Raw genomic sequence first — 11,175 nt, 5'->3', positions numbered from 1 at the left:
GGAAGGTGACAGAGAAGAACTTATGACTTAGTTGAATATTCACATGTAAGCTAACCTAAATGAAGTTATTACAGAGCAATAGCATGTGATTAAATTTTGCCAAGCCATTTAAAAGATAGTACCTGACCTGGTTATAAGTTGACACATTTACAATAAACATTAATCAATTATAGAGACTAATTAGAGAATCAATCTGTTGTTGAACATCCACCATTAATAGATGTATTTGAGATAGTTCCTTTATTAAAAATATTTGAATGGAATATGCCCTCATAACATTCTCAATCTTACTGCTTTCTAACAAAGATGCATTTTCATTATATATGACAAGGAGTTTTTGCTTGGATAGGAATGAAGTGTATCCTCATAATAAAGAAAAAAAAAATAGAGCTCTCTGTTTCCTTTCTTCCTTAATATTGGTCAGAAAGCCAGATCTGGCTTTGTGTTTTCTTAATAGACTCCTTTAAGTAAAGGAATAATTGGAGCTCAGATTTCAAACTCCTGTGATGAGTGAGCAAACTCAGCTTCAAGTATGCCTCTGTGTAGCTGCAAAGCACAACAGTACCTTCCATTGTTCAAGGAAGGAGCACTTCAAGCTTGTGTTTGTCTAGGCTCCGATTTCTAAAGGGAAAAACACAGAAAGTATATCAACTACACAGCAAATAATAGGAGCAAACAGATGTGGGTTTAGGAATTGTTGTTTCATTACTTGATCTCAGGATGTCTGAGTGACACGTGAAGAAACCCAACACAGAATAGTCCCTATGCCCAGAGAAAAGGACACTGTTAGGTTAATGATATTCGAGAGACCCCTTGGGATCAGGGCTCCAGGAGTTTCATGGGTCTCCAAGATTTTCATTATATAACAACCCTGAAAATTGTCTTCAAAAGTTTTTATAACTGCAAGACCTCTACTTGGTCATGGATTTGTGATCAGTCTGACTCATATTTATCACAGCCAATGCCTGCCATTTGTATCCCTGACTTTATTCTTTTGCTTTTCATCCCAGCTGGCTGAAAAAACACTGTATCTCCTTTATCAAAAGATAAGTTTCCCTAAAAGAAAATTCCCATGAAAATAAACAAGATGAAACAAAGAAACAGACTATGCTATTATTATTTTTTAAGATTACACAAGGTGACCCCTTCTTATTTTTAACTCTATCCTTTAACAACTCTACGGGTAAAAGGAACACAGCAAACATCACATGTATTACTGACATCCTTCTGTATTCCCCTCTCCTCATACGCATACATTGTACCTACTGCCTTCAGTGTGCACACATTATTTACTCTTTACAGTATCTCATGAATCCACAGCATCCCATTTTCCATGAGCCTGTGGCCTCCCTCTAGGTCGTATAACATAAAGCTGGCTGAGTCATTCACCTCTGCACCGGCATTTGGCTGGAAGTGAAGTCAACAGTTGACTGTACCCATCCTTCCTTTCCTCTTCAAGGTTTCCTCTACAAAGGTGGGATCTCCAAGCCAACTGGTGTGAAGAGTTTATACACTCAGCAGAAAAGGCATTATTTTAGGTATGCTGTCTCATTTTCTTTATATTCTTTTTTATCCATTCTGCAAGTAATTTAAATAATTCCATTTTCAGTCCTTGGGGAGATTTAGAGACTTTCCCAATAAAAACTTGCGAATAAGAAAAGTAAGTTTAAAATTCTATACATCAGCTAAATAGCTCTAAGAATTGGGCTTTATAATCTGTACATTATTGGATAAGAACAGACATTTAAAGACTATCCTTAAACGGTAAATGGCCCTCAGATCTGAAACTCTTACTTAGTGAATGTTGACATGTTAAAAGAAAGGATGTGCTAACTAGGGAAGAGGTTGATTTGTCACAAAACAATAGAAAATGAAAACCATAGAGGTACATAATAAGAGTTTATCCAAATATGATCCAATGTTGAGAAAACATTAACCAACAGAGCAAGTATTTTAGTTCTTCTGGCAAAATTATCCATATTTTGGAAATAATGCTGGGAGATACAGCCAACAAAATTCTATTATTATGGTCTCACTTTGAAAATCACCCCTTTTAGTGAGCTGGATATTTTAAATTATTCCAGGTCTACTGATGTAAAACATTTACTTCTTCTATTTGTCTTCTTTGTCCTGAATTCCATACTCACTGAGAAAACTTCTGATTTGGTTTCCTATGCATGGTTACCTTCCTAGTGGAACTCAGTAAATATTCTTTGAATGCATGGTCATGCTGATCTGAGCATTCCAGATGATATCAGATGCATGCTACTGTTTATAAATTAATAACTTGACGTTTGTGTTTTCTGTATCAAACTTGTGGCCTCACTTACGAGTCTGCATTTAAAAAAGGAATTCATTGCAGTGACAAAGTAAGCTTCTAACCTTGCAGAGATGAGGGCTTGGCTCTATACCTGGAGAACTTATTAAGGTATATCAACTTAGGACACTCCTTAGGAAGGAGCCATCTGGCCACACCCTTCTGCACTGACCTAGCAAGAAAGCCGAATTGTAACTAATCTGCCAAGATAGATTATTGCTCTTTTCCCAGAGAAGAAGCAAGAACTGGAAGGCCGGTAACTCTCTCAGGTAGGAGAGGAGGGATCAAGGGAAAGGGAAGGTCGATAAAAGTAAAAGATGAGACTGGGAAAGGATATGGCAAAGAAACCTGGAGTTCATGGTCAGAACCATTCTGTAATACACAATAAGAAGACAAAAGACTGGGAAGAAATTTTTTAAAACTGAGTGCTTAGAGCAGGAGAAGTGGCAATCTGCTAAGAGCAAAAGGGGGTGAGAAATTTCTGTTGGCACAAACCAGGGAACTACAGGCCAGGACTTCAAAGCATCTACAACAAGTAGTTTGGACTTGAATTCAAGGAGTTACCCCAAACTTAGAGGAAATTATATTGTTCCTTCGGCACCTAAATAGGAATTAGTGCAAATTGCTTGACCTTAGATTTGATGTTGCAAAGTGAATAGTAAATCTAGAAGGACCTGAACTAGAGTGGTTAATCCTATGCAAATAATGTGAGACTATGTGACCAGAATTTACCTTCTTACATCTGGGTAATATGGATGCATGTCCGTACCTAGTTCTATTACAGTATTAATAGAACTTAATTACTGTTCACTAGACCTGATCACAACTTATTTACTTATTTCTTTATTTATTTAAAAAAAATTTTGTTTCTATCACAACTCTTTGATAACAGATCTCTGCTGAGAAGAATGAAGGGTGGGACACTGAATCATGACAGGGTCCGCGGGAAACACTCTTAGTCCTTTTGGTCTCAGGACCTTTTACTCTTGAAAGTTACTGAAGGATTTGGAAACAAAAGCTAGGAAGGGAAGCATCACAGGCAGCACCTGCTCTCCTTCCGAGTCACAGACCTCTGCTGAGACGGGCAGCGTAGAGCCAGTGAGCTGCCCTGGGGAAGCAGGCAGAGAAAGGGGAAACAGAGGAAAGAAATGATTATTTCAAGGAGGGAGGAGCCAAGATGGCAGAACAGCATGGAAGTTTTCTGTGTCTCGAGTCCATGAAATACAGCCAGACCAACACTATACCATCCTACACACCTAGAAAACTGATTGGAGGATTAACACAACAATCTGCACAACCTGAACCACAGAATTCAGCAGGTATGCGGCGCAGAGAGGTGAATTTGGGCAGCCAGAAGCCGCAAAAGGTAGGGAAACACTTTTGCGGGTGGAGAGAGGACGGAGACTGGGGAGGGGGGGAGAATACGGGAAGAGCACCCCTCCCCAAAAGCAGCTGGAGAGAAAGTGAAAAATTGGAAACAGCCGCAGGGACTAAACTAAAAAGGGAGAAAGGAGAAAGGAAAGGATTTAAATTCCATTAAGACTAAACAAGGGGAGCACAAAGGCTGCAACTCCACAGCTCGATACCTGTCGGTGCTCTGGTGGGAACGGCGAATCCCCAGGAGCAGAGTGGGGTCTGGGAGGTTCTTGGGCCACACGGGGAAAAGCAGTTCCACTGCTGGAAGGACATTTGGTAGAGACTGTTGAAGCCACCTGGTCCCAGCCCAAAAGGCGGCCACATTCGCTGGTGCTGGAACAAGGTCCTTTAAGGGTGAAGCCTGGTGCCGGATGTGTGTTGTGATTTCAATAATCCCTGAAACGCTGCTATGACACTGTCTCTGGGGCGGGCTAGCACCTGGCCGCAGTCTTGGGGCACCGGCAGCAGTGGGGTGCAGCAAGTGTTTGTGGGTGCAGCCGACATTCAGCCATTGCTCATTTGGTCATTGCTCTGTGAGACCCACTCGCAGAGGCGAGGAACCGGTCAAAGCCACAGTCCTTCAGAAGTAAGGGGCCAGGGAAAACAGCCGCATCTCAGACAAAACTCAGGAGAGGGCTACTGCCTGGGGCCTGGTCACGGAGATGAAAAAGCAGGGAGTGGACAAAAGCTGAAGGTGGACAGGTGTGCAATTGCTGATCTGGGAGAACAGACTGGGTAGCTGGCTAGCGCCATTCACACCAATCCTGCACATGCGCATACACACCTACAAGCCCTGCAACAATCCACCCCAGTAGGCTAGCAGCGCCATCTAGTGGAGAGCGGAGCTGTTACACTGAGCCCCGCCCAACTGGGCCAACTTTGCTCTTCAAGAACACAAGTCTCACTGTCAGCTTAATTTATGGACTATAAAGAGCTACATAGACTGACTTCTAGGGGAAAACGAAGCAATTTCAGTCCTACTTCAATCTGTTAGCAGGTTCATTAATTCAATTTTCTTTCTTTTTTGTTCTTTTTTCTTTTTTATAATTCTTTTCTTTTTCTTGAATACAGAAAGAAAAAATTCATTTTTATTTTCCATTTTTATTAAAAATATTTTTCTTTAATTTTTATTAATGTATTTTTTAATTTGTGTAAATTTTTTCAAATCCTATTTCACTTCCATCATTTTATTTTAGTCTACGTAAGTGTATTCACCTTTTCAAATTTTCAAACAATCGCCTTTTTTTCTTTTTCATTTCTTTTCTTTTTCTTGAATGCAGAAAGAGAAAAACTTCATTTTTACCTTCAATTTCCCTTAAAAATATTTTTATTTAATTTTTTCACTATATGTTTTGCTTTTATGTAAATTTTTTCAAATTCTATTTTACTTCCATCATTTTATTTTAGTCTACTACAGTGTGTTCACTTTTTCAAATTTTCAAACGATTTCCTTTATTCCTTTTTTCTTTTTTCTTTTTTCTCTTTTTTCTTTTTCATTTCTTTTCTTTTTCTTGAACACATAAAAAGAAAAAAATTCATTTTTATTTTTAATTTTTACCAAAAATATTTTTCTTTAATTTTTTCTACTATATTCTTTACTTCTGTGAATATTTTTTCAAATTCTATTTTACCTCCATCATCTCATTTTAGTCTACTTCAGTGTATTCATTTTTTCAAATTCTCAAGCGATTTCCTTTTTTTTTTCCTTCCCCCCCCTTTTTTTTCTCTAATCTGTCAAACCACTATCAACACCCAGACCAAAACACACCTAGGATCTAGCATCATCTATTCGATTTGTGTTTACGTGTGTGTGTGTGTGTGTGTGTGTGTTTAACTTTTAATTTTAATATTTTTTAATTGTAATTTTTTTCATTTCAATTTTTCTACCACATTAATTCCTGTTCTCCCTTCAAAATGACAAAATGAAGGAATTCACCCCAAAAGAAGGAGCACGAAGAAACGACAGCCAGGGATTTAACCAACACAGATACAAGCAAGATGTCTGAACCAGAATTTAGAATCACGATAATACGAATACTAGCTGGAGTCAAAAATAGATTAGAATCCCTTTCTGCAGAGATAAAAGAAGTAAAAAATAGCCAGAATGAAATTAAAAATGCTTAAATGAGCTGCAATCATGGATGGATGGAGCGGCGGCAAGGATGGACGAGGCAGAACAGAGAATCAGCAATATAGAGGACAAACTTATAGAGAATAATGAAGCAGAAAAAAAGAGGGAGATTAAGGCAAAAGAGCACAATTTAAGAATTAGAGAAATCAGTGACTCATTAAAAAGGAACAACATCAGAATCATAGGGGTCCCAAAAGAGGAAGAGAGAGAAATAGAGGTAGAAGGGTTATGTGAGCAAATCATAGCAGAAAACTTTCCTAACCTGGGGAAAGACACAGACATCAAAATGCAGGAAGCACAGAGGACCCCCATTAAATTCAACAAAAACTGACCATCAACACGGCATATCATAGTCAAATTCACAAAATACTCAGGCAAGGAGACAATCATGAAAGCAGCTAGGGAAAAAAAGTCCCTAACATACAAGGGAAGACAGATCAAGTTTGCAACAGACCTATCCACAGAAACTTGGCAGGCGAGAAGGGAGTGGCAGGATATATTCAGTGTGCTGAATCAGAAAAATATGCAGCCAAGAATTATTTGTCCAGCAAGGCTGTCATTCAAAATAGAAGGAGAGATAAAAAGTTTCCCAAACTAAAATTAAAGGAGTTTGTGACCACTAAACCAGCCCTCCAAGAAATTTTAAGGGGGACTCTCTGAGGGGAGAAAAGATGAAAAATTTATATATATATATAGATAGATAGATAGATAGATAGATAGATATAGATATAGATATAATATAAATATATCTATATCTATATCTATATCTATATCTATATCTATATCTATATATATCAAAAGCAACAAAGATTAGAAAGGACCAGAGAACATGACCAGAAACTCCAACTCTACAAGCATCATAATGGCAATAAATTCATATCTTTCAGTACTCACTCTAAACGTCAATGGACTCAATGCTCCAATCAAAAGACATAGGGTAATGGAATGGATAAAAAAACAAGATCCATCTATATGCTGTTTACAAGAGACCCACTTTAGACCTAAAGACACATTCAGATTGAAAATAAGGGGATGGAGAACCATCTATCGTGCTAATGGTCAACAAAAGAAAGCAGAGTAGCCATACTTATATCAGACAATCTACACTTTAAAATAAAGACTGTGTCAAGAGATGCAGAAGGGCATTATATCATAATCAAGGGGTCTATCCACCAAGAAGACCTAACAATTATAAACATTTATGCACCAAACGTGAGAGCACCCAAATATATACATCAATTAATCACAAACATAAAGAAACTCATCAGTAGTAATACCATAATAGTAGAAGACTTCAACACCCCACTCACAGCAATGGACAGATCATCTAATCAAAAAATCATCAAGGAAACAATGGCTTTGAATGACACACTGGACCAGATGGACTTAACAGATATATTCAGAACATTTCATCCTAAAGCAGCACAATATACATTCTTCTCCAGTGCACATGGAACGTTCTCCAGAATAGACCATATACTGGGACACAAATCAGCCCTAAGTAAGTACAAAAAGATCGAGATCATACCATGCATATTTTCAGACCACAACTCTATGAAACTCGAAATCAACCACAAGAAAAAATTTGGAAAGGAAACAAATACTTGGAGACTGAAGAACATCCTACTAAAGAATGAATGGGCCAACCAAGCAGTTAAAGAGGAAATTAAAAAGTATATGGAAGTCAATGAAAATGATAACACCACAACCCAAAACCTCTGGTCATAAGAGGAAAGGCCTTCCTAAAGAAGGAAGAAAGATCTCAGATACACAACCTAACCTTATGCCTCAAGGAGCTGGCAAAAGAACAGCAAATAAAACCCAAAACCTAGAAGACAGGAAATAATAAAGATTAGAGCAGAAATCAATGCTATCAAAACCAAAAAAAACAAAACAAAACAAAACAAAAAAAACCAGTAGAACAGATCGATGAAACCAGAAGCTGGTTCTTTGAAAGAATTAACAAAATTTATAAACCACTAGCCAGTTTGATCAAAAAGAAAAAGGAAAGGACCCAAATAAATAAAATCAAGAATGAAAGAGGAGAGATCACAACCAACACAACAGAAATAAAAACAATAATAAGAGAATATTATGAGCAATTATATGCCAATAAAATGGGTACTCTGGAAGAAATGGACATATTCCTAGAAACATATACACTACCAAAACTGAAACAGGAAGAAATAGAAAATTTGAACAGACCCATAACCAGTAAGGAAATCGAATTAGTAATCAAAAATGTGCCAAAAAACAAGAGTCCAGAGCCAGATGGCTTTCCAGGGGAATTATACCAAACATTTAAGGAAGAGTTAACACCTATTCTCTTGAAACCTATTCTCTTGTTTCTCTTGAAACACCTATTCTCTGTTCCAAAAAATAGAAATGGAAGGAAAACTTCCAAATTCTTTCTATGAAGCCAGCATTACCTTGATTCCAAAAGCAGACAGAGACCCCACTAAAAAGAATTATAGACCAATTTCCCTGATGAACATGGATGCAAAAATCCTTAACAAGATATTAGCCAACCAGATCCAACAATACATTAAAAAAATTATTCACCACAACCAAGTGGGATTTATACCTGGGATGCAGGGCTGGTTCAATATCCGCAAAACAATTAACGTGATTCATCACATCAATAAAAGAAAGGACAAGAACCATAGGATCCTCTCAATAGATGCAGAGAAAGCATTTGACAAAATACAGCATCCTTTCTTGATAAAAACCCTCAAGAAAGTAGGGATAGAAGGAGCATACCTCGAGATCATAAAAGTCATATATGAATGACCCAACACTAATATCATCCTCAATGGGGAAACACTGAGAGCTTTCCCCCTAAGGTCAGGAACAACACAGGGATGTCTACTCTCACCACTGTTATTCAACATAGTATTGGAAGTCTTAGCCCCTACAATCAGACAACACAAAGAAATAAAAGGCATCCAAATTGGCCAGGAGGAGGTCAAACTTTCACTCTTCGCAGATGACATGATACTCTATATGGAAAACCCAAAAGATTCCACCAAAACACTACTAGAGTTGATTCGTGAATTCAGCAAAGTTACAGGATATAAAATAAATGCACAGAAATCGGTTGCATTCCTATACAACAACAATGAAGCAACAGAAAGAGAAATCAAGGAATTGATCCCAGTTACAGTTGCACCAAAAACCGTAAAATACCTAGGAATAAATCTAACGAAAGAGGTGAAAATTCTATACGCTGAAAACTATAGAAAGCTTATGAAAGAAATTGAAGAAGACACAAAAAAAATGGAGAAAGATTCCATGCTCCTGGATAGGAAGAAGAGATACTGTTAAAATGTCAATACTACCCAAAGCAATCTACATATTCAATGCAATCCCTATCAAAGTAACACCATCATTCTTCACAGAGCTAGAACAAACAATCCTAAAATTTGTATGGAACGAGAAAAGACCCCAAATAGCCAAAACAATCTTGAAAAAGAAAACCAAAGCAGAAGGCATCACAATTCCAGACTTCAAGCTATACTACAAAGCTGTAATCATCAAGATAGTATGGTTCCGGCACAAGAACAGACACTCAGATCAATGGAACAGAGTAGACAACCCAGAAATGGACCCACAAATATACAGCCAACTAATCTTTGACAAAGCAGGAAAGAATATCCAATGGAATAAAGACAGTCTCTTCAGCAAGTGGTGCTGGGAAAAAATGGACAGTGACATGCAGAAGAATGAACCTGGACCACTTTCTTACACCATACACAAAAATAAACTCAAAATGGATGAAAGACCTCAATGTAAGACAGGAAGCCATAAAAATCCTCAAGGAGAAAGCAGGCAAAAACCTCTTTGATCTTGGCCACAGCAACTTCTTACTCAACACATCTCTGGAGGCAAGGGAAACAAAAGCAAGAATGAACTACTGGGACCTCATCAAAATAAAAAGCTTCTGCACAGTGAAGGAAACAATCAGCAAAACTAAAAGGCAACTGACCGAATGGGAGAAGATATTTGCAAATGACATATCAGATAAAGGGTTAGTATCCAAAATCTATAAAGAATTTATCAAACTCAACACCCAAAAAATAAATAACCCAGTGAAGAAATGGGCAAAAGACATGAATAGACACTTCTCTAAAGAAGACATCCAGATGGCCAACCGACACGTGAAAAAATGCTCAACATCACTCATCATCAGGAAAATACAAATCAAAACCACAATGAGATACCACCTTACACCTGTCAGAATGGCTAACATAAACAACTCAGGCAACAACAGATGTTGGTGAGGATGCAGAGAAAGAGGATCTCTTTGCGTTGTTGGTGGCAATGCAAGCTGGTGCAGCCACTCTCGAAAACAGTATGGAGGTTCCTCAAAAAACTAAAAATAGAACTACCCTAGGACCCAGCAATTCTACTACTAGGCATTTATCCACGGGATACAGGTGTGCTGTTTCAAAGGGACACATGCACCCCCATGTTTATAGCAGCACTTTCAACAATAGCCAAAGTATGGAAAGAGCCCAAATGTCCATCGATGGATGAATGGATAAAGAAAATGAGGTACACGTAAACAATGGAGTATTACTTGGCAATCAAAAAGAATGAAATCTTGCCATTTGCAACGATGTGGATGGAACTGGAGGGTATTAAGCTAAGTGAAATTAGTCAGTCAGAGAAAGACAAAAATCCTATGACTTCACTCATATGAGGACTTTAAGAGACAAAACAGATGAACATAAGGGAAGGGAAAGAAAAATAATATAAAAACAGGGAGGGGGAAAAAACAGAAGAGACTCATAAATATGGAGAACAAACTGAGGGTTACAGGAGGGGTTGTGGGAGGGGGGATGGGCTAAATGGGTAAGGGGCACTAAGGAATCTACTCCTGAAATCATTGTTGCACTATATGCTAATTTGGATGTAAAGTTTAAAAAATAAAAAAAAATAGAAACAAACAAGAAAAGTTACTGAAGACCTCAAAGAGCTTTTGTTAATGTGGGTTATATCTGCTGTTATTCACTGTACTAGAAATTACAACTGAGAAAATATTAAGCATTTATGTATCAGTTCATCTAAAGATAATGGACTTATATAGTAAATAAGTGAACATGACAAATTTTATGAAAATAATATTTTATAAAACAAAAAATGTAGTAAGTGGCACTTACATTTTTGTAAATCTCTAATATCTGGCTAACTAGAAGACAAGTTGATTCTTTTGTCTGTTTCTACATTTAATCTGTCATTTTAGGCTCTTTTGTTTGAACTGCTTGTAGGAAATCCAGCTTCACACAGACACATAGGTAGAAAATAGAGG

Source organism: Panthera pardus, unplaced genomic scaffold (assembly GCF_024362965.1).
Source record: "Panthera pardus isolate Hobbes unplaced genomic scaffold, ASM2436296v1 HiC_scaffold_7, whole genome shotgun sequence".
NCBI lineage: Eukaryota > Metazoa > Chordata > Mammalia > Carnivora > Felidae > Panthera > Panthera pardus.
This window is presented reverse-complemented; position numbering follows the sequence as displayed.